Source organism: Dioscorea cayenensis, chromosome 2 (assembly GCF_009730915.1).
Source record: "Dioscorea cayenensis subsp. rotundata cultivar TDr96_F1 chromosome 2, TDr96_F1_v2_PseudoChromosome.rev07_lg8_w22 25.fasta, whole genome shotgun sequence".
NCBI classification, from domain to species: Eukaryota; Viridiplantae; Streptophyta; class Magnoliopsida; order Dioscoreales; family Dioscoreaceae; genus Dioscorea; species Dioscorea cayenensis.
In genome coordinates, this window is record NC_052472.1 from 15465894 (window position 1) to 15471686 (window position 5793).

Consider the following 5793-nt stretch of genomic DNA (forward strand, 5'->3'; position numbering starts at 1 on the left):
CAGGAAGGCACACGCCCGTGCGGAAATTACCCAAGAGCGTGCACTAGTCGCATGGTCGTCCACAGGGGCAGCCGCACGCCCCTGTGCCCTCTCTAGATGAGTTCACAGTACATATCCACGGGCGTGCGGAAATTCGACACGCCCATGTGTTTTCTCTGGATGAGTTAGAAAAACATGTAGGCTCTGCAGAACTAGTCTGAACATGTCTACACACTCAGAGCCTGCCCTATTATGCAAAATTTACCAGAGAAAAACACAAAATAGAACTCAAATGACAAAACTTCGCCAATTCGCAACAAAACATACAATGAATTCTTTTAAAAACCGACAATAAAATCGCAGCACAAGCACTCAAAAATTGAAACACCAACACTTAACAATTTATTCATGCAAACAAACTAAATTAAAAGGTACGAAAACAGTAAAAACTTGGGTTGCCTCCCAAGAAGCGCTTGTTTAACATCACTAAGCTTGACGTATCTTTCCTACCTCACGGGGGTTCATGAATGAAGGTTGCCCTCTTACCCATAACTTGAAAGCATGATGAGCAAAGTCTCTTGAGGGTAGAGGGTGTACTATCGGGCTTTGGACCACCTAGCAATCGTTCGTCCAACTTCCTTGGCTCATGTACGTCTCCAACAGTCTTGGGGCGTTTTCGGTGGCGTCCCCTAACCCTCTTCATTTTCTGGAGCACCTTCTTCAAGACCCCCGGGGTAGATGTTTCCTCTCCATTCGAACCAAGCATCATTACTTCTTCATTGCTCTCCTCTTGGTCGAACAAATTTTCATACGTATCCGGGTTGAACATTTCCTGTATATATTCATCAACAATCTCATCAGTAGTGTCTAGAAAATACAAAGTGTCATCAAAATCGAGAGAATGCCGCATGGCTTCAGCAAGGCGGTAAGTGAGCTTATCGTCTCCGACTCTCAATGTGAGCTCTCCGCCGTCCATGTCAATAAATGCTTTGGAAGTCTGCAAGAATGGTCTCCCAGTATCAAGGGTACATCTGCATCCTCATCGACATCTAGCACTACAAAGTCAACCGGAAAAATGTACTTGTCCACCTTGACAAGCAGGTCTTCAATGATGCCTCTCGGATGTCGTACCGTTCGGTCCGCCAATTGTAAAGTCATCCGAGTAGGCCTAGGCTCACCCAAGCCTAGCTTTTGGAAGAAAGTATATGGCATGACGTTGATACTTGCCCCTGAATCCGCAATGCCATTTCCTCACCTAAGTTGCTGATGTTACACGGAATAATGAAGCTTCACGGGTCCTTCTTCTTGTTCGGCATGTTCTTTTGCAACACCGCCGAGCATGAAGCATCAAGCACCACTGAAGAACTATCTTCCAATTTCCTCTTGTTGGTCAATAGGTCTTTCAGGAACTTCGCATACTTAGGCATTTGAGCCAAAGCCTCAACAAAAGGAATGTTGATGTGGAGTTGCTTGAACAAACTCAGGAACTTCTTATACTGTTCATCCGCTTGGTCATTCTTCAATCTAGAGGGATAAGGGATTCTTGGCTTGAAAGGTGGGGGTGCCACCTCTTTCTCTTTGTTTGCTCCCTCCTCAACCTCTATAACCTCGGGTGCGTGTTCTTTTGGCATCTCACTCGGAAGCCTCCCTTCAACCTCATGACCACTTCTCAAAGTGATCACCTTCACATGTTCTCTAGGGTTGGTTTCCGTGCTGCTTGGTAAACTTCCATGTGGCCTTTCGGAGAGAGACTTCGCAATTTGCCCCACTTGATTTTCAAGATTGTGCAAGGAGGCGGTGTGATTGCGAAGTGTAGCCTCGACTAATTCAAACCTTGTATTTGCCGATTGAACAAATCTAGCCAATTGCTTCTCCAAATCCGTTATTCGGGTTTCCAAGCCTGAAATTCTGTTTTCCACTTGAGGGGCTTGTTGTTGTTGTTGGAACCCCGATGGCCCCATGGTCTTCTATGGTCCTTGATTACTCCATGAAACGTTGGGATGATTCTTCCAACCTGAATTGTAGGTGTTGCTGTATGGATTCCCTTGAGGTCTCATGCCATTACCTACAAACTCAACATTCTCAACTGAAGAAACATCACCAATGACGATTGGGCAATCGGAGGGAGCATGTCCTCCACCACAGCCGGTGCAATTGGTCACGGCCGCAACTCTATTTGAAGCTATAAGATCTAGCTTCTTACTCAAACTCTCCACTTGGGCCGCCAATGAAGTTACCGCATCAATTTCATGGAGACCGGCCACCTTTTTCTTCTCCCTAGCGTTCCACTGGTAGCTATTTAACCCCATTTCTTCAATCAATTGACATGCTTCGTCGGGGATTTTGCTACCTAAGGTACCTCCTGCCGCCGCATCCAAGAGTTGCCTTGTACTCGGGTTTAAACCATTATAGAAGGTTTGAACAATCATCCACTCCGGGAATCCTTATTGCGGACACTTTCGCAGGAGTTCCTTGAACCTTTCCCATGTCTCAAATAGAGACTCCAATTCCAACTGCATAATGGATGAGATCTCATTCCTAAGCTTTGCTGATTTTCCGGGAGGGAAATAATGGGATAGAAAAGCTTCTACCATCTCCTCCCATGTAGTGATTGATGCTCTAGGTAATGAGTGTAGCCACTGCTTCGCTTTCCCCTTTAAGGAAAATGGGAAGGCTCTCAATTTTATGGCATCATCTGTCACACCATTTATCTTCAGCATGTTGCACACCTCGAGGAAGCTCTCTATGTGACTGTTTGGATCCTCATCGGCCAAACCGTTGAATTGTGCGGACTGCTGCAGCATATGGATGAATGTCGGTTTTAGCTCAAAGTTCTGAGCTGTAATTGGGGGACACACAATACTCGATTATGTCCCCAACACTGAAGGTCTAGCATAATCGGATAGTGTTCGTTGTTGCTCATTTCGTTCTGCCATGTTTTCAGATCCTTCTATTTCCAAATCAGCTGGATTAGGCTGTTCTTGTACAGGTTCTTTCCCTTTCCTTCAAAGTGTACGTTCAAGCTCAGGGTCTCCTTCAATCAGTATTGATGGATTCCCTCGGGTCATAACCTTGAGCTGCACCAAAAATAAGGAAAAAGAAAATCAGAACGATGATAGAATAAGAAGATATGAGATAGAATGTGTGGTAAAATAGCTAAGAAAACAAAGTGCAAAGTATCTCTAAACGCCTAGCTTCCCGGCAACGGCGCCAAAAACTTGACAAGGTCCCCTTGCGTATATTCCGCAAGTGCACGGGTTTGTCGAAGTAATAATCCCGGGTGAGCGGGGTCGAATCCACAGGGAGCAGGGAGTAAAGACACTTAATTCGATTCTTAGCTATGTGGAGTATCAACAATGATAAGTGTGGTAATGATTCAATTCTCAGAAATTAAAAGCAACAAGTAAGAGAGCAAAAGTAAGGAGGAGGCAAGGCAATCGATAAAGATGGGGTATTCGAATGATGCTTCACCTAGGATAATCGCTTCAAGTGCAAGAACTCTCTATTATGCTTCCTAATCAATGCAATGGTGAGTCGTGGAAATCCTTACATACATAGTCCCAAATCTAATGTCAACTATGCCTAACTCTATACATGTCCCGGAGGAGAAATCGAACAATCTCAACACCTCGCACTCGCATAGAGTTACAATGAGCTCTAGGGATTCCAAGTGATAAATCTCTTCCTAGATTTAGACCCTAACCCTTTGGTCCGAGTGGAAGGTCCCTAGCCACAATTAAGCCCCTAGATACTAAGATCACCTCAACGCTTCACTCCATTACACGCGCAACTAGGCCCCATCGGAGGTTCATCCCTTAGACCATTCACTCTATTATGGCCGCAAAGAACTCGAGGAACGGAGGTAGAATCTATCACGTCGGAGGGAAAGGGGACGCACTCGTGCCTCTCGACTCACCCTCTCAACCCTCTCCAACCTAGCTTTTGTCCGACGCTCGTGGTGTGTCACTCACTCACAAGGTTACCAACAAGAACTCTCAACCCTAGTGTCACTCTAGGGGAAATGTTCATACAATCAAGCATTCAAGGTTGGAACTCACAATAAACATCAATTTATTGAAAGCATAATAAAGAAGTTCAATGAAACGAATACATCCTAGGGTTCACAATCACCCAAGTACCCACTAGGGGTTTAGCTCTCGATGGAGCTAAGTACAATCAAAGAAATCGAATGTAAAAGCAATGAATCCATAAAGAAACCCCCTCGATGGTCGTGTCGATGGTCTTGTGGAAATCATCTACTCGTCGTCCAAGGATTCCTTCGTCCGGTATAGGAAACGCCTCGATCGAAGCTCCCCTACCAACCTTCTTCCTAATGGAATCACGATGTCGGAGCCGTAGAACCTCTCCAAAACCTTAGCCAATACCCATCGAAACCCTAGCCGAAGCCCTCTCGCAAGTTGGGGAAAAGATGGAGAAAAGAATACCAAAATCGGGGCTGAATCGACTTTAAATAGGGTTGGAATCGGGCAACTCCAAGGGCGTGGACGATACACGCGCTCGTGAGGAATTTCCACACGGGCGTGGATAATTTCCACACGCCCGTGTGGAGTCTCTGCTTCTCTGTTTTCTCGGCCGGTTGTAAACAGTGCTGCTACAGTGCTGCTGCAGTGTTGCTACAATGCTCTACTACAGTCTTCGACCTGAATAACTTCCCAATTCCATACTTTCATCGGGGTAACGGAAACGGGCACACGTTCACGTCGTGAATCACTTGCTTCTTCAATGATATATATGTTGGTGGGGCTCCTATTCTTATATGCATATGACGGAATACTCGAGTGTGACTGCCTTTGTGCCCCTCCAAATGGATGTGCTCACTAGAATGTGAGGAGGTTGGCACACACTCTAGCATCTCACACCTGTCCTATGTCTTCACGTTTGAACCTTAGCAAGATCCCCTCCAAAATAGGTGCATTATGATCCACATTGGCCTATTTCCTTCATATTCAGCCTCACAACCATACCTGCATAAAAGTAACATAAAAACACACATATTAATGTAAAAACCTGAGAAAAGTAATGCTCAACATAAGGAAAGAATGCTTCGCATTCATATCACACAAGCACTTATCAGCTTCTTTCTTTAATTTTCGGCTTCACAACCCTATATGCATGAAAGTAACATAAATACACACATATTACCATTAAAACCTGAGAAAAGTAATGCTCATCATAAAGAAAGAACGCTTCGCATTCCTATCACACAAGCATTTATCAAAGTCTTTGATGTGTTGGGGATGGAGGCACAAGCTTTACAGACAAGTGATGCGAGGGTGGTAGTAAAGTTCTTGAAGAAACTATTCTCTAGGTTCGGTATGCCATGAGTAATCATAAGCGACATAGACACTAATTTTTGCAATGCTTAGTTTGCAAAAATTTTGAAGCATTATGGTGTCTCCCATAAGATGGAAACACCCTACCATCCACAAACTAGTGGTCAAGAGGAAGTATCCAACAAAGACTTGAAGCAAATTTTAGAGAAAAATAGTTGTGTAATATAGGGAGAGATTAGACGAGCCTTTGGATGACTCTATCACGGGCATGCTAATTGCATATAAAACTTCTATAGCGACCACTCCCTTATAGGCTAGTCTATGGGAAAGCTTGCCAGTTACTTGTTGAACTTGAACATATAGGTTATCGGGCTATCAAATTCTTAAATTTTTATCCTACTCTTATAGGTGAGTAGAGGAAGCTCCAACTGAATGAATTGGATGAATGGTGCTCCACCACATATGAAAATTCAAAACTTTACAAGGAGTGAGCCAAGGAGTACCATGACTAACATATTAA

At 44.3% G+C, this 5793-nt stretch overlaps 1 non-coding gene across 1 annotated transcript; it reads left to right on the forward strand.

Moving 5' to 3' along the window:
• The first annotated feature begins 2418 nt into the window (after positions 1 to 2418).
• On the forward strand, positions 2419 to 2525 carry LOC120281659. Its single transcript, XR_005542754.1, has one exon. It is a non-coding gene; the product is annotated as a small nucleolar RNA R71 (small nucleolar RNA).
• Positions 2526 to 5793: the final 3268 nt, after the last annotated feature.